The sequence below is a fragment of the Amblyraja radiata genome, chromosome 6, assembly GCF_010909765.2.
Source record: "Amblyraja radiata isolate CabotCenter1 chromosome 6, sAmbRad1.1.pri, whole genome shotgun sequence".
Lineage (NCBI taxonomy): Eukaryota > Metazoa > Chordata > Chondrichthyes > Rajiformes > Rajidae > Amblyraja > Amblyraja radiata.
Window position 1 is genome coordinate 69,806,736 of NC_045961.1, and position 19,590 is coordinate 69,826,325.

The window sequence follows — 19,590 nt, forward strand, 5'->3', positions numbered from 1 at the left end:
ACTTCAAGCCAATGCACCCACGCCCCCATTTGCAGTAAGTAATGCATTTTAACTTCAAGCCAAAGCACCCAAGCCACCATCTGCAGGAAGTAGTGCCTTTCAACTTCAAGCCAAAGCAACCAAGCCACCATTTGCAGTAATAGTGCCTTTCAACTTCAAGCCAAACTCCCAAGCCACCATTTGCAGTAAGTAGTGCCTTTCAACTTCATGCCACCATTTGCAGTAAGTGGTGTCTTTCAACATCAAGCCACACCCAAGCCATCATTTGCAGTAAGTGGTGTCTTTCAACTTCAAGCTACACCCAAGCCACACCCAAGCCATCATTTGCAGTAAGTAGTGCCTTTCAACTTCATGCCACCATTTGCAGTAAGTGGTGTATTTCAACTTCAAGCCACACCCAAGCCATCATTTGCAGTAAATAGTGTATTTCAACTTCAAGCTACACCCAAGCCATCATTTGCAGTAAGTGGTGTATTTCAAATTCAAGCCACACTCAAGCCACCATTTGCAGTAAGTAGTGCCTTTCAACTTCAAACCAAAGCTCCCAAGCCACCATTTGCAGTAAGTAGTGCTTTCAACTTCAAGCCGCACCCAAGCCACCATTTGCAATAATAGTGCTTTTCAACTTCAAGCCAAAGCTCCCAAGCCACCATTTGCAGTAAGTTGTGCCTTTTAACTTCATGCCACCATTTGCAGTAAGTAGTGTCTTTCAACTTCAAGCCACAATTTGCAGTAAGTAGTGCCTTTCAACTTCAAGCCAATGCACCCACGCCCCCATTCGCAGTAAGTAATGCATTTTAACTTCAAGCCATTGCACCCAAGCCACCATCTGCAGTAAGTAGTGCCTTTCAACTTCAAGCCACACCCAAGCTTTAGAACCAATAGTCATTTTATTTGCAAGCTTTAGAACCAATAGAGACACTTTTTGCAAGCTTTAGAAGCAATAGAGACGTTTTTTGCAAGCTTTAGAACCAATATACATTTTTTTGCAAGCTTTAGAACCAATACACTTTTTATGCAAGCTTTAGAACCAATATACTTTTTTTGCAAGCTTTAGAACCAATATACTTTTTTACAAGCTTTAGAACCAATAGAGACACTTTTTGCAAGCTTTAGAACCAATAGAGACACTTTTTGCATGCTTTAGAACCAATAGACTTTTTTTTGCAAGCTTCAGAACCAATAGACATTGTTTTGCAAGCTTTAGAACCAATACATTTTTTTGCAAGCTTTAGAACCAATAGGCATTTTTTTGCAAGCATTGTAGAACCAATAGACACTTTTTGCAAACATATTAGAACCAATAGACACTTTTTGCAAACATTTTAGAACCAATAGACACATTCTGCAAGCATTTAAGAATCACGAAGGACACTTACATTTGAATGGACATGTGTTCAGTGTTATTCACAACTCAGAGAAACGTGACCCTCTGCCTTCCTCCATCTTGAAGAGACTGTGTGGCACACCACTGCCTGGTTTTATAGTCCCTCCCCCCTGCCGCCAGCAGGGGCAGCAGAGAGAATGGGGAATTTTGTAAAAACATTAATATCTCTGTCATTTTTAATCGACGGGAAAAATCCTCGGCACACATGTGGCGGAGGGGGGCTCTGAGCAAGGTGGCCAAAAATGACGGCCGTAGGTGGCGGCGTTCTCTCGGAAATTGCAGCACAGATGGCCAAAACCGGTCAAGAACAGACTTTTAGTAATATAGAAGATAGAAGTTGTCATAGTCATAGAGTGATACAATGTGGAAACAGGCCCTTTGGCCAAACTTGCCCAATTTCTCAATCCGCTATCCTGTGCTTCACCGAGATCTGGCTGTGTGAGTCAACCCCGGACAATGCGCTGCAACTGGCAGAAAGCGAATGGTATGTTAGCTTTCATAGGAAAAGGATTTGAGTATAGGAGCAGGGAGGTTCTACTGCAGTTGTACAGGGTCTTGGTGAGACCACACCTGGAGTATTGCGTACAGTTTTGGTCTCCAAATCTGAGGAAGGACATTATTGTCATAGAGGGAGTGCAGAAAAGGTTCACCAGACTGATTCCTGGGATGTCAGGACTGTCTTATGAAGAAAGACTGGATAGACTTGGTTTATACTCTCTAGAATTTAGGAGATTGAGAGGGGATCTTATAGAAACTTACAAAATTCTTAAGGGGTTGGACAGGCTAGATGCAGGAAGATTGCTCCCGATGTTGGGGAAGTCCAGGACAAGGGGTCACAGCTTAAGGATAAGTGGGAAATCCTTTAAAACCGAGATGAGAAGAACTTTTTTCACACAGAGAGTGGTGAATCTCTGGAACTCCCTGCCACAGAGGGTAGTCGAGGCCAGATCATTGGCTATATTTAAGAGGGAGTTAGATGTGGCCCTTGTGGCTAAGGGGATCAGAGTGTATGGAGAGAAGGCAGGTACGGGGGCAGGTACGGGATACTGAGTTGTATGATCAGCCATGATCATATTGAATGGCGGTGCAGGCTTGAAGGGCCGAATGGCCTACTCCTGCACCTAATTTCTATGTTTCTATGTTTCTATGTTTTCAACTACACGGACCGTGAAGCGAAGGCAGCGGGGAAATCAAGAGGAATATGCACAGTCAAATCCTTGTACGTAGACATACTTGGCTAATACATTTATTCTGATTCTGATTCTGATTCTGACCAATATCTTGAACAACTGTAACATAACGTTCCAACTTCTATACCTAACACCTTGACTAATGAAGGGCAATGTACCAAAAGCCTTCTTGACCACCCTAACTACCTGTGATGCCACTTTCAGGGAATTACGTACCTGCACACCTAAAACCCTCTGCTTTACAATGCTCTCCGGGTCCCTACCATTCACTGTGAAGATCCTACACTGATTTCACTTCCCAAAATGCCACACCTCACACATATGCATTATACCCATTAGCCATTCTTCAGCCCACTTGCCTAGCTGATCAAGAGGATGCTGTAATTTTTGATAACCAACTTCACTATCACTATTACAATACCAATTTAATATCATCTGCAAAGTTAGTGATCATGCCTTGTATATTATCATCCAATTTGTTGATATAAACCACAAACAGCAATGGGCCTAACACAAATCCCTGAGATACACTACTTATCACAAGCTCCCATTCCGATAAACACTCTTCCACTACCACCCTCTGCTCTTATCCATTAAGCTAATTATGTATCCATTTTGCTGGATCCCATATGATCTAACCTTCCAGAGTAGCCGACCATGCAGAACCTTATCAAAGGCCTTGCTGAAGTTTATATAGACCATGTCTTTGGCCTTGTCCTGTCAGACTTTGTGTTTACCTCTTCAAACGTCTCAATCAAATTTGTAAGACACAACCTCCCATGTGCAAAACCATGCTGACTATCCCTAATCTGTTCCTGTCTATCCAAATGCATCCAGTATATATCTTATTCCTCAGAATCCTCTCCATTAACCATACTACCATAGATTCACTGATCTATATATCTAAGGCTTTTCTTTACAGCCCTTCTATAATATTGGCACAACATTAGTCACCCAGAGCCTTCCAGTACCTCACTCGTGTCTGACGATGATTCATATATCTCATCCAGAGCATCTGCAATCTCTTCTCTTGCTTCCCACAGCATCCTCGGATATATCGGATCTAGTCTTGTATAAATGATGTATCATTTATGTTTTTTTGTGTGTTTGTCTGGGTGCATGTGTTTGTGATACAGCTGCACGTAATATTTTCACTGTACCTGTACCTCAACATATTTGTGCACATGGTAATAAACTCAACTTGACTAATAAGTTAAATGGTTACTGTGAACTGTTTCTTTCTGTAGATTATAGGCAAAAAGAATAACATTGATAGACAAATGGCTAGACTTACAAGGCTACGTAAAATTACAGAGAATGGAAATGGGACTAGTAGGAATGGACCTCTGGGAGCTTGTGCAGATCTGATGAGCTGAATGGCCTCATTCTGTGTTGTTATCATTATAACCTGCAGCAGCAATACCAATAACATTAAGTGCAATTTTTATAACAAAAGTAGCAGGCAACACATCACTAAGTTATTGAAGAGAAGGATGACTGGGTCAAAGTCCAAAAATTGAAAGAGATTTTACTGCCTGAGCAATATCATGAACAATGCTCAGTGACAATAATAATAGAGCTTATTTTATGTTAAATCCTAACATAGATCATCCAAGTTGCAAAAGAGAGCACATAATTTTTTGAAGCAATAAATTATTATATTATGGCAAGAATTAATAGGGATCGACAGTTTTATTGTCATAAGATATACTGTTTGTTCATTTTACTGCATTCCTTCTGGTGTGCTATATTCAAGTATCAGATCACTTGGCAACACATGGCCTGTGATTCTGAAAAAGAGCACAATGTAAGACAAAGATCTTATTCTTAAAAGAGTAATTAATAAACTCGGGGAAGAGTAAGACATAAAATTAGCTCTCTGACGGCCTTGGGGAATGATCTGTTCCCACAGGACTTAGTCAGAATTTTTTTGGGACTGGACACTATTGACCAGACAGAAAACATTTCCAACAGCATGTAAGTTTGTCATCATTGGTAGCACATCTTCCATCATTGACATCCACCATTCCCTCGCTAACCTGAAAAAAAAATCGTTCTTATTGTGTACCAGGGAAATAAAATAATTGTCCAATTGTGTGGTTTTTGACAGTCAAAACATGTTTACCAATATTTCTAGAATGAATGGAAAAGAGAAGAAAGACCCCAAGATAATTTTGGAAGATTAGTAAATTGAGGCTGGCACCCAACTAATTTCTGCCTCAACAATTTTCCCTCAAGTTTTTTTAGGGCAACATAGGAGGAATCAACTATGTCGAAACCCAAATATCTAAAAACCTGTGCGGACCAACTGGTGGGAGTTTTTACGGACATTTTCAATCTCTCACTTCTGAGGTCTGAGGTCCCCACCTGCTTTAAAAGGGCATCAATTATACCGGTGCCCAAGAAGAGTAAGGTGACATGCCTCAATGACTATCGACCAGTGGCACTAACGGCGGTGGTGATGAAGTGCTTTGAGAGGTTGATCATGGAGCAAATCAACTCCTACATCGACAAAAACCTGGACCCACTGCAGTTCGCGTACCGCCACAACAGATCAACGGTGGATGCGATCTCGCTGGCCCTCCACTCCGCACTGGACCACTTGGACAACAAAAACTCATATGTCAGGCTGTTATTCATTGATTACAGCTCGGCATTTAACACAATCATCCCCTCCAAACTGGTTACCAAACTCGCAGAACTGGGTCTCTGCGCATCCCTCTGCAACTGGATCCTCGACTTCCTCGTCCACAGACCACAGTCTGTTCGTATTGGTGGAAATGTGTCAGCCTCAATAACAATCAGCACGGGAGCACCTCAAGGCTGCGTGCTCAGCCCCCTGCTGTACTCACTCTATACCCATGACTGCGTAGCGAACCACAGTGCGAACTCCATCATCAAGTTCGCTGACGACACCACTATTGTGGGGCGTATCACTGATGGGGATGAGTCAGAGTACAGAAGAGAGATCGAGCAACTGTCCATATGGTGCCAGCGCAATAACCTGGCCCTCAACACCAGCAAAACCAAGGAACTGATTGTGGACTTTGGAAGGAGTAGGAGGGGGACCCACAGCCCCATTTATATCAACGGGTCGATGGTTGAAAGGGTCAAGAGCTTCAAATTCCTGGGCGTGCACATCTCTGAAGATCTTTCCTGGTCCGAGAACACTAATGCAATCATCAAAAAAGCACATCAGCGCCTCTACTTCCTGAGAAGATTACGGAGAGTCGGATTGTCAAGGAAGACTCTCTCTAATTTCTACAGGTGCACAGTCGAGAGCATGCTGACCGGTTGCATCGTGGCTTGGTTCGGCAATTTGAGCGCCCTGGAAAGGAAAAGACTACAAAAAGTAGTAAACACTGCCCAGTCCATCATCGGCTCTGACCTTCCTTCCATCGAGGGGATCTATCGCAGTCGCTGCCTCAAAAAGGCTGGCAGTATCATGAAAGACCCACACCATCCGGGCCACACACTCATCTCCCTGCTACCTTCAGGTAGAAGGTACAGGAGCCTGAAGACTGCAACAACCAGGTTCAGGAATAGTTACTTCCCCTCAGCCATCAGGCTATTAAACCTGGCTCGGACAAAACTCTGATTATTACCCACCACTTTCTGTTATTTGCACTATCAGTTTATTTATTCATGTGTGTATATATTTATATCATGGTATATGGACACATTTATCTGTTTTGTAGTAAATGCCTACTATTTTCTGTGTGCTTAAGCAAAGCAAGAATTTCATTGTCCTATACAGGGACACATGACAATAAACTAACTTGAACTTGAACTTGAATATCTGTATAGGGGTTGATGAAGCAGTTCATCAAAGACTGTTTAAAGTCTATTGTTAAGCATTCCATTGTCACCATTCAAAAATCTTCTGTGGGAAGTAATCTTCAGATTTCAAGTACCATTCTACTCAATGATTGCCATGCACTAAGTACAGTGCATCATTTTGCTGCAACTTCTGTGGTAGCAGTTCAAAACAAAGTATCTCTGCATACTTACAAATTTCTGTTACATTCTCCCCCAAAGTTCTTTGTCTCTGAAATTCATTCCAATAACCATATGGAACTGACATTTTCTTTAAAACATCATTTTAGTTGAGTTTAATTTAGATTAGAAATACAGAATGGAAGCAGGCCATTTGGCCAACTGAGTCCATCATGGTGTTTATCAATCACCATAAACACTAGTTCAATATTATCTCACTGACAAATCATTATCTCCCCTAAGAGCAGTCAGGGTTACCGTTGAAGAAGTACTGAAGGTACTGTCTTGATTGAAGGTAGATAAATCTCCAGGGCCTGATCAGATATATCCGAGGACATTGCGGGAAACTAGAGTGGAAATTTCGGGAGCCCTGGGTGAAATTTATGAAATACAGGAGAGAAATGTTGTGCCTCTTTTCAAGAAGGGCTGCAGGGAAAATGCTGGGAACTATAGGCCAGTGAGCTTAACACCTGTAGTTGGTAAGTTACTGGAGAGTATTCTGAGGGATAAGTTATATAGGCATTTGGATGGGCAAGGGCTGATTAGGGATAGTCAGCATGGTTTTGTACGTGGAAGGTCATGTCTCACACATCTGATTGATTTTTTTGAAGGCATGACCAAAAAGGTTGAAGAGGGCAGAGCTGTTGATGTTGTATACATGAACTTTAGTAAGGCATTTGACAAGGTTCTGCATGGTAGGCTGCTCAGGAAGGTTAGATCGCATGTGATCTAAGGAGAGATAGCTGAATGGATAGCTAATTGGCTCCATGGAAGTAAGCAGAGGGTGAGGGTGGAAGGTTGCTTCTCGGACTGCAGGACTGTGGCAAAAAGGCTTTTGGCACTTTGGCCTTCATTAGTCAGAGTATGGAGTATAGAAGTTGGGATGTCATGTTACAGTAGTATAAGACATTGGTGAGACCGTATTTAGAATATTGTGTTCAGTTCTGGGCACCATGTTATAGGAAAGATATTGTCAAGCTTGAAAGGGTTCAGAAAACATTTACAAAGATGTTGCCAGGACTAGAGGGTGTGAGCTATAGGGAGAGGTTGCGGAGGCTGGGTCTCTATTCCATGGAGCGCACGAGATATGAGGGGAGATTTTATAGAGGTATACAAAATCAGGAAAGGAATAGATTGGGGAGATGCACAGTCTTTTGCCCAGAGTAAGGGAATCGTGGACCAGAGGACTGGTTCAAGGTGAAGGGGAAAAGATTGAATAGGAATCCGAGGGGTAACTTTTTCACACAAAAGTTGTGGTTGTATGGAACAAGCTGCCAGAGAAGGTAGTTGAGGCTGGGACTATCCTATCGGTTTAAGAAACAGTTCAACAGAACATGGGTAGGACAGATTTGGAGGGATATGGACCAAGTGCAGGCAAGTGGGACTAGTGCAGTTGGGCCATTATTGGCAGTATGGGCCAGGTTGCCTTTTTCCACACTGTATCACTCTATAACTTTATGACTCTATCAGGGGCAATTTTACAAAGGCCATTTACCCTACAAACCTGCACATCTTTGGGATGTGGGAGGAAGCCAGGGCACCTGGAGAACATTCAAATTAGATGAGGATCATCATCGTGGATGACATAGTGGCACAGTGGTAGATTTGCCAGAGACCTGGGTTCGATCCTGACTATGGATGCTGTCTGTATGGAGTTTGTACATTCTCCTGTGACTGCATGGGTTTTCTTTGGGTGCTCCGGTTTTCTGCCGCACTCCAATGACATGCAGCTTTGTAGTTAATTGGCTTCTGTACATTGCCGTTCGTGTCTAGGAGAGAACTAGTGCACAGTTGATTGTTAATCAGCGTTAATTATGCTGCATTTCTGAACTCTATACTCTAAATGAAAAGTATTCTGTGAAAGCTTCACAGGTAGAAGATATAGTTAAAAGATTGAAAAATTGATTAACCTTCAAGTTTCAACTGTGGGTTTCATAGTAAGTAGGTGAGAAAGTTGTAGAAATTGTTAAAAACGTACATAAAAACATTGTGTTATTTTGATGAAGCAAAGGGGATAATTTTAAGGAGAGTGTGACATGAAGCAAGAGAGTGTTTGTCAATAATATGGGCAATAAAAAACTACGGCCACTTAGGCTAATAGAATAAAACGGCATATAGACTAGCTCTATCTAAATGCACAAATCATTTATCACAAGGCATACGAATTGATGTCAATAATGGAGAGGTTTATGGTGAGAGGGTGAAAGTTTAAAGGAGTTTCAGGAGGCCACCTTTATAGACAGAGAGTGGTTGGTGCCTAGAATATGCTGCCCAGGGAGGTGCTAGAGGCATATACAATAACAATGTTTATGAGACATTTAGACAGACACATGAATGGTCAGGGAGTAGTGGGAGTTGGATCATTTGAAGGCGGATGGGATCAGTTTAGCGGCTATGAGATGAGCAGATGCTATAAACTGGATCAAAAAACAAACTGCTGGAGGAACTCAGCAAATCAGACAGCATCTGTGGAGGGATGATTCTCATTTTGGGTGAAGACCCTGCATCAGGGCAGAGATTAATTTAAATCTATAATGATCAAGGGCCCTGTTCCTGTGCCAGAGAGTCATAGAGTCATTCAGCAGGGAAACAGGTCCTTCAGCATAACTCAACGTTCCTGACCAAAATGTTCCACCTAAGCAAGTCTCATTTCCCTGTGTTTGGCTCATATCCCTCTAAAGCTTTCCTATCCATGTATCTGTCTGAGTAAATGTTGTTATAGGACCAGCCTCGACTACTTCCTCTGGCAGCTCATTCCATAAACTCAGTGTGAAAATGATACCCCTCAGGTTTCTATTAAATCATGCCCCTCTCACATTAAACCTATGTCCTCTGGTGTTTGATTTCCCTACCCTGGGTAAAAGACTGTACATTTATTCAACACATGATTTTATGCACATCAATAAGATCACCCCTTGCCTTCCTGCTCTCCAAGACATAGTCCTAGCCTGTCAAACCATCCCTATAGTTCAGCCTGTACTGCTTCATATTCTACATTCTAAGGTAGCCAAGATATGAATTGAAACTTCAAAGAAATAGGCAGAATGGAAACTGACAATCGAGCATGAGGCAAAGTAATTCTCTGTTTCTCTCCCACATCCCAAATACATGTTGTTGTGTCAATTGGTTACGGTCAATTTACTTAGTGTCCTTAGTGTATAGCCATAAGAATCAAAGGAGAGTTGTGCACATGCATGAAAGCGAATAAGTAATTATTTTTTTAGCCAAGTATGTAAACATACAAGGAATTTGATTTGCCAAGTCATACAAAAAAGCAGCAAGATACATAACCAAATAAATATTAAATATAGACTTAACCAGCCACCACAATGGCGTGTGAGAATTCCCAGGGCACACAGCACAAGCGGAGACCCACAGCCATCAGTTCAATGTCCGGGTAATACACGTTCCTTCACCGTAATGTGACTAGAGTTGTACCGACCACTGTCACTCTCTCTGCAGTCCCTGTCCACCCAAACAGTCAGAAAGTGTCCACACTCGCACTAGATTCTGGGATGTCCTCATGGAGCCATGTCCCCGCAAAACACCAAGATCACGGCACTCACGGCACTCCCTCCGCGTCTTCACCAGTGCAGGCAGCATGTCCATCTTGTTTTTTTTCTGCGACCTCACGTTCACCACTGTGATGGAAAGTAAATAACATACCTTCTTTCCTCCTTTTCTTGCACTGTCAGGGCAAAAGAAGCTTCCGCAGTCGGGGCGATCAAAGCTGCCGCAGTCGGCGATCAAAGCTCCCGCGATCGGGTCGGTCAAAGCTCCTGTGGTTGGAGCTCCTGCAATCGATCCCTGACAAAGGGACCACCAGCTCTACGATGTTAAAGCCACACTGCAGACGGAGATACGATTAAAAAGTTGCATCTCCATCGAGGAAAGAGATAAAAAAGGTTTCCCCAACCCCTCCCCACCCCCACATAATATAAAAACTAGCAGAACACTAAAAATATACAGTAATCACAAACCAAAACAGCAAAAGAAGAAAAAAGAGGAGACAGGCTGTTGGTGCGGCTGCCATGTACGGCGCCACCAGTTGGAAAAGGAACAGGGAAATAAGGGAAGTAGGGCTGCTGGGATTATTCACCTTTGTGCTGATATGCCAAATGATCTTCTACTGTGTCAATAGAAGATATTGGAAAGGAGCAAGAAAGGATCCTGCCTCAGAAGAAGCAGCAGGATTAATTTAAGTGGGGATAGTTTTTTTTTTTGCGTTAAAAAGTAGTTTGTCTGCAACATACATTAAGAATAGGTTTAGCATTGCATACCCCAGCGTGAGATATCATCAGAAAAGTAGTCTCCTGCTGAATTGCTTAAGGCATCCATGAGAGGAATAGATCAGGGAAACGCATAGTCTCTTGCCCAGAGTAGGGGAATAGAGAAGCAGAGGTGAGGAGGGGGGAAGATTTAATAGGAACCTGAAGGGTTACTTTTTCACACAAATTGTGTTGGGTGCATGGAACAAGCTGCCAGATGAGGAAGGTGAGGCAGGTACTATTGCAATGCTGAAGAAACATTTGGACAGGTCCATGAATAGGTCAGGTTTAGAAGGATATGGGCCAAATACAGGCAGGTGGGGTTAGTGTACATGGGGCATCTTGGTCGTTTTGAGCAAGTTAAGCCAAAGGGCCTGTTTCCACACTGTATGCGTCTATGACTCTATCACACCCAGCAGGTTAAGGCAGTTCACAATCCCAAGCATTTGTCTCCTGTGCCTGAACTTGCCATGTGATATCTGCATTAATATGTGGTATAAATTTGCCATTACATTTTCAGGAAGATCTGAAACTTTTTCTTTGGCGTTACAGAAAGTAAAGCTTCAATTCAGCTTAATGAATGCCTCAATCGGAATCTTTTTCTAGACCAATATGATGAATAATAAGAGAATCACATTCCACATTATTCACCTGGGGTGGAAGATTGCAACCTTCACGTGGTCCTCCCTGTTTTGACAAATGCAATCAACCCTGCGTGCACAATCAAATAAGATCAAATAGAACAAGTTGTCATACAACTTTAGGCTGTGCATGCCATATGAAAGAAGAAGAAGATTATTCACCTTTGGCATAGAGCAGTTTTCAAAGTGTTACATTTTCAAAGACAGTTATAGCCCTGATCCAAACATTGTAATAATCCATTAAAGCTTCCACAATTTGCAATTATGGGTCAGGGAACAAACATTTAAAATTATGTTTAAAAATCAGTAGTTGGGAATATTTGGCTTTGGGGATTTAAACGCTAAGTGGTTATGATCTGAAATTAATTGTTCATAAAGGGCCTGTCCCACTAACTTGACTTTTCGGCAACTGTCTTCGACCTTCAAGCTCAAGGGCACTCGCCTGAAAAACCTCGAGCTTAGCAATGAAACTGGGAGCTGGATCGACCGTCAGCGCACACACACACACACACATACAAACACATCGCAAAGGCGGGGGCCAGGGAAAGCCGGGGAAGCGCTGCCTGAAATTCACACCTGAGATGAACAGGAAGGTAAAAGACGGCTGGCACAGTGTACGGTAAGTCCTTTGGAGAGCGCGGGGGGTGGGGGAGAGGGGAGAGAGGGGAGGGAAGGGGAGGTAAGGGGAGAGAAGGGAAGAGAAGGGAAGAACAGAGAGAAGGGGGGAGAAGGGGGGAGAAGGGGGGAGTCACTTTTAAGAAGCCAGCCTACTTTCCTTGGTTCTGAAAACTCCAATGAGCCAATTAAAATGCCCGGTCAGCAAAGGAGATTGCCTATGGCTACCCCGACTGCCTACAACTACATAGCGACCTCACTCCATTGCACTACGCGTTCAAAAGAACCATGCCGACCAATTTTTACTCACGGAAAATGTTTCAACATGTTGAAAATTTTTCCTCGACCAAACTGATGCCGCGAGTAGGCGGGAACTTCCCTTGAGCATGAAGGAGAGCTACAGTGACCTCTAGGACTTCCTAAGACCACGTGTCGACCATGCTGTGAGTTTGAGTCGAGTGCAGACTCTTCTAAACTCACAAATTAGGTCCACACAGTGGGACAGACCCTTAAAGTTTGTGAAAACAGAGTCAATCAGGCTTACAAAAGGAAAATGAATGGGCACATGAATCAAAAATGAAACGTGAAGGAAGCCAAATCAGAATAGGATTACCTTAATGGAATCATGATTCCTTTCTATAATTTCCTTGTGATCCTGTGGTATCACATTAATAAATTAACTCAATAGTCTGCAAAGAAGGTACACTGTCCTAAAGCTAGTTTAACATTGAGTTTAACATTCCACTGGGGCCTCCCCACTCACTAATTTGGCCCCAGACTCAAGCCCCTAAGTTGCATGGACACTCGCCTGCTATCCGCTTGCCAAGGATCCCACCATGCCCTCCCCCAACCTCACACTAAAGAAGACACGCCAGCGGCTCCACTTTCTCAGAAGTTTAAAGAAATTTGGCATGTCATCAAATACTCTAACAAACATCCACGGATGCATTGTAGAAAGTGGACTGACTGGTTGCATAATGCCCTGGTGCCTATTTCCAATGCATTGGCGTGCAAGAGGCTGCAGAGAGTGGTGGATTCAGCCTGGTTCATCACGGGCACAGCCCTTCCCTTTGCAGTCTTCTTTCTTTTTGAATTTTTGTGCAATGTAATTTATGTACAAATTGTTTTTGCATGTTTGTCTGCATCTACGTGCCTGTGCTGCAAACAGGATTTCCATTACACCTGTACCTCACAATACCTGTGCATATGACAATTAATTTGACTTGACGTTGCCTGATTTCTACTCTGACCACACTTTCCCAACTCCATTACCCAACCTACAATGGGATGCCATTGTTATTCCCTTTTGACACTATGTCTCACCCTAACTACAATCTCTGCTGTGTCTTCATCGTTAGTCTTACCACCTCAAAATTCCAGCCCTCTGATGCAGATGCCCCACATTCTTATCCCTTCATATCTCAATGATTTGTGTGCTCACCATGATGAAGAGCACTTCTACCATCATTTCCTAGTCCGTATCTTTGGCAAGAAGTCCTTGCATACCCCTCCACCACACAATGCTCCTTCCCCAGTACTGATGACTTCTTCTCATGTCTCCAACACTTCTCCTCCTCTTGGACACCTCCTTCTAAGCCTTTCAAAGAGTAGGAGCAAACAGGTCCTTTTCAGAATGGCAGGCAGTGACTAGTGGGGTACCGCAAGGCTCAGTGCTGGGACCCCAGCTATTTACAATATATATTAATGATTTGTACGAGGGAATTGTATGCAACATCTCCAAGTTTGCAGATGACATGAAGCTGGGGGGCAGTGTTAGCTGTGAGGAGGATGCTAGGAGGCTGCAAGGTGACTTGGATAGGCTGCGTGAGTGGGCAAATGCATGGCAGATGCAGTATAATGTGGATAAATGTGAGGTTATCCACTTTGGTGGCAAAAACAGGAAAGTAGACTATTATCTGAATGGTGGCCGATTAGGAAAATGGGAGATGCAACGAGACCTGGGTGTCATGGTACACCAGTCATTGAAAGTAGGCATGCAGGTGCAGCAGGCAGTGAAGAAAGCGAATGGTATCTTAGCATTCATAGCAAAAGGATTTGAGTAAAGGAGCAGGGAAGTTCTACTGCAGTTCTACAGGGTCTTGGTGAGACCACACCTGGAGTATTGCATACAGTTTTGGTCTCCTAGTCTGAGGAAAGACATTCTTGCCATAGAGGGAGCACAGAGAAGGTTCACCTGACTGATTCCTGGGATGTCTGGACTTTCATATGAAAAAAGACTGGAGAGACTCGGCTTGTACTCGCTAGAATTTAGAAGATTGAGGGGGGATCTTATAGAAACTTACAAAATTCTTAAGGGGTTGGACAGGCTAGATGCAGGAAGATTGTTCCCGATGTTGGGGAAGTTCAGAACAAGGGGTCACAGTTTAAGGATAAAGGGGAAATCTTTTAGGACTGAGATGAGAAAAACATTTTTTACACAGAGAGTGGTGAATCTCTGGAATTCTCTGCAACGGAAGGTAATTGGCTATATTTAAGTGGGAGTTAGATGTGGCCCTTGTGGCTAAAGGTGTCAGGGGGTATGGAGAGAAGGCAGGTACAGGATACTGAGTTGGATGATCAGCCATGATCATATTGAATGACGGTGCAGGCTTGAAGGGCCGTATGGCCTATTCCTGCACCTATTTTCTATGTTTCTATGTTTCACCATTTCTTCATCTTTCTCTGTCCAATTATCAATGCAACATCAACCCTCTATGACGACTCAACTTCCCACACTTATTCCAACCTCATCCCCTTCAAAAATATAGCATTCCATCCACTTTGCACCAATCCAGACTGCCCCATCAAGTTCACAGACAAGAGCAGCAACAATGTGGTTTGGCAGTGATGTCTGCTTCAGAGACAATGGAGACCAGCTCCCCGATATCTACCCAAATCTCCCAATAATCCTTTGGCTCAACATTGAACTCCAGGTCACTGTCTTTGAGTTCTTCGAGCACTCTGTGCTCTGCATCCTCAGCATCTTACATGTTTCAGTGAGACCATCTCCAATGTTCCTAAAATGTTCTACATCATCCATTATTTCTATCCAGAGATGCTGTCTGTTCTGCTGAGTTATCCTGCATGTTGTGTCTATCTCCAGGCTAAACCAGCATCTGCAGTTCCTTTCCACACAGAATACTGTTTCAGTTTGCTCAGGGAAAAAAAAATCACATCCCAGTTGAATATTTGCTGCACCACTTCAAGACATATAAATACCACTTTAAATTAGAACACAACTTCCTGCATAGTCCAGATGTAGCTTTGGCAAGTTCCATAACAGGTGTAGCAAGCTTTTCCTAATCTTGCACATTATTCTGCTTGTTAAACCATACCATACATATCATGCAATCTTTCTGTGTTTTGTGTACTTTAACATCCAGAACTCACGGAACACAAATATTTAATAACCCCAAACTGTTTAAATGACTTATTAACATGATTTATGAAACGCAGCTTGGTTTGTTAAAGCTTTACAGTAAAGTTGATAACCCTGCATTTTATCTAATTGTACGGTGTTTGCTATCTTTTTACCCAGTCATTTAACCTGCTTACTACAACCTTTGTACACAGTGCCCCATCATAATAAATTGTCCATCTTAAAAGACCATAAACCATGAGCAGAATTAGGCCATTAGTCTACTCTGCTATTCAATCAATGGTGATCTTTTTTTCCCTCTCACCGCTATTCTCCTGCCTTCTAACCGTAACCTTTCATGCCCTTCCTAATCAAGGAACTATCAATCTTTGCCTTAAAGATACCGAATGTCTTGACCTCTACAACCGTCTTTGGCAATGAATTTCACAGATTCGCCACCCTCTGAAGAAATTCCTCCTCATCTCCATTTTCAAGGTATGTCCTTTTATTCTGATGCTGTGCCCTCTGGTCCTAGACTCTTCCATTACTAGAAACATCCTTTCCTTGTCCACTCTGTCTAGGCTTTTTATTATCTGGTAAGTTTCAATGAGATCCCCCTCATTAGAAGGATAAACTCCAGCTAGTACATGCTCAGAGCCTTTAAACGCTCCTCAAATGCTCAGTCATCCTTATTCTCATAAACTTCATCTGGACCCTCTACAAAGCCAGCACATCCTTCTTCAGACATGAGCTCAAAACTGCTTATAATATTTCATATATGGCCTCACCAGTGCCTGATAAATCTTCAGCATTATAGCTTTGCTTTCAGATTCCAGTCCCCATAAAATAAATGATGACATTGCATTTGCTGTTCTTACCGCTGACTCAACCTGGGAATCCTACACCAGTGCTCCCAAGTCCCTTTACCCCTCTAAATTCTGAATACTCTCCACATTTAGAAAGTAATCGGCCTTTTACTAAAGTGCATAACTGTACATTTGCCTATGCTGTATTCCATTTGCCAGTTTTTTGCCTACTTTTCCAACCTGTCCAAGTCCTTCTGCAGCCTCCATACTTCATCAACATTATCTGCCCTTTCGCCTATCTTTATATAATCAGCAAACTTGGTCACAAATTCATCGTTCCTTAACCAGATCATTAACACATTTAACATGAAAATTAGCAGACCCAACACCAACTGTGGGAAATACCACCTTAATCACCGGCAGATAACCTGAAGAAGCCCCCTTTATTGCAATTCTTTGTCTTCAGCCAATATTCTATCAATGCTAGTACCTTGCCTCTAATACTAGAGGCTCCTATCTTGTTTAGCAGCCTCACATTTGGCACCTTACAAAAGGGCTTCTGGAAATTCAAGTAAACAACACCCACTAACTCTCCTTTGTTTATCATACTTGTTGCCTCCTCAAAAAACTCAACAGATTTGTCAGGCAAGATTTTCCCTTAACAAAACCACATTGAACATTTTACCCACCAGAGAAGTCAGACAAACTAGCTGATAATTTCCCCTCTTTTGCCTTGCTTCCTTCTCAAACAGTGGAGTTTATTTGCATTTTTCCAGTCCTCTATAACCATTGCCAATTCTAGTGATTCATGAAAGATCACTACTATTGACATCACTACAGCTACCTCTTTCAGAATCCTTCAGGTCCAGGTAACCTATCCACCATTAAACCTTTCAGCTTCCCAAGCTCCATCTCCTCAGCAATAACTGGACTCAGTTCTATCCCCTGACTCTCTTCAATATCTGACACATTGCAGGTGTCTTCCACTGTGAAGACTAATGCAAACCTTTTTTTTAAATTCAGTTAATCTGCCATTTCTTTGTTCCTCTTTACTACCTCCCCGGCATCATTTTCCAATTATCCAATGCCCCATCTTTTTTATACTATTTATATATCAGTAAAAACTTCTGATATCCTATTTTATATTATTGGCTAGCTTACCTTCATTTCATCTGTTCTCCCCTTTTTTGCTTTTATAGTTGCCTTCTGTTGGTTTTTGAAAGCCTCAAGCTTCCAACTAATCCTTGCCATGTTATGTGCCTTCCCTTTTGCCTTTATGCAGTCATTGATTTCCTTTGTCAACCATGGTGTCTTCATTCTCTCCCTGGCATGTTTTTTTTCCTCTTTGGGATTAAGAGGTCCTGTGTCTTTCAAATTACTCCCAGAAACTCATGTCATTGCTGCTCCACCATCACTCCATAATATACAAGGGATTTCTCAGCCCGTGTTCCATTAATCTCCCTCACACTGCTTTTACAGTGATACAGTACTTAGAGCCTTAATTTCTCATTCTTTATTGCTAGTTGGTTTAATCTTGTTTATTTATCTTATGTTGTTTAATATTCTCTTATTTCTTTATTCCTCATTATTAATTTCTCTTCCTTGGTTTCCAAGGGACCAACCTTTAATTTTATTACTCACTTTCTCTTCACATACGGTTTGTTTATTTCATTTTTTATTTTCAACTGTTTACAATCCATCAGCATGCATCTAAGATGCAGTAACCAACAATATTTCCTACAGGTACCTTATATCACTTGGGATGGCTTAAAAATTCCAAGTTAATATAAACATAGAAACATAGAACATAGAAAATAGGTGCAGGAGTAGGCCATTCGGACCTTCGAGCCTGCACCGCCATTCAATATGATCATGGCTGATCATCCAACTCAGTATCCTGTACCTGCCTTCTCTCCATACCCCCTGATCCCTTTAGCCACAAGGGCCACATCTAACTCCCTCTTAAATATAGCCAATGAATTGGCCTCAACTACCTTCTGTGGCAGAGAGTTCCAGAGATTCACCACTCTCTGTGTGAAAAATGTTTTTCTCATCTTGGTCCTAAAGGATTTCTCCTTTATCCTTAAACTGTACCACCTTGTCCTGTACTTCCCCAACATCGGGAACAATCTTCCTGCATCTAGCCTGTCCAACCCCTTAAGAATTTTGTAAGTTTCTATAAGATCCCCCCTCAATCTTCTAAATTCTAGCGAGTACAAGCCGAGTCTATCCAGTCTTTCTTCATATGAAAGTCCTGACATCCCAGGAATCAGTCTGGTGAACCTTCTCTGCACTCCCTCTATGGCAAGACTGTCTTTCTTCAGATTTGGAGACCAAAACTGTACACAATACTCCAGGTGTGCTCTCACCAATACCCTGTACAACTGTAGTAGAACCTCCCTGCTCCTATACTCAAATCCTTTTGCTATGAATGCTAACATACCATTCGCTTTCTTCACTGCCTGCTGCACCTGCATGCCTACTTTCAATGACTGGTGTACCATGACACCCTGGTCTCGTTGCATCTCCCCTTTTCCTAATCGGCCACCATTCAGATAATAGTCTACTTTCCTGTTTTTACCACCAAAGTGGATAACCTCACATTTATCCACATTATACTGCATCTGCCATGCATTTGCCCACTCACCCAGCCTATCCAAGTCACCTTGCAGCCTCCTAGCATCCTCCTCACAGATAACACTGCCCCCCAGCTTCGTGTCATCCGCAAACGTGGAGATGTTGCATTCAATTCCCTCGTCCAAATCATTAATATATATTGTAAATAGCTGGGGTCCCAGCACTGAGCCTTGCGGTACCCCACTAGTCACTGCCTGCCATTCTGAAAAGGACCCATTTACTCCTACTCTTTGCTTCCTGTTTGCCAGCCAGTTCTCTATCTACATCAATACTGAACCCCCAATACCGTGTTGGGGTACCCCCAATACCGTAAAGATGGCGGAATTACAGTATACTGTAGGAGGTTATCTGTCTAAAAGACACCTTCCAGATGAGCATTTTACATCTGAAGGATGAACCTTGTCCATCAGAGATGCGTATAAAGAAATAGTGGTTAGTTGAGTTGCTGCTAAATAACGAAATCTCCCAATTAATATTTACAGTCACTAATAAATGTGACCTCGATGCCACTGTGTAGGTTGTTAAAACACATAAGAAAATCTATGGAAATGAAAGAGGACATTGTTTAAATTAACACTTGCTCCTAACGCTCATAAAATATATTATCTAGAAAAAGACCACCCACATTCTCGTTATTCTCTCTTCCCCCCTTTCCCATTAAGCAGAAGATACAAAAGCTTGAAATCACATAC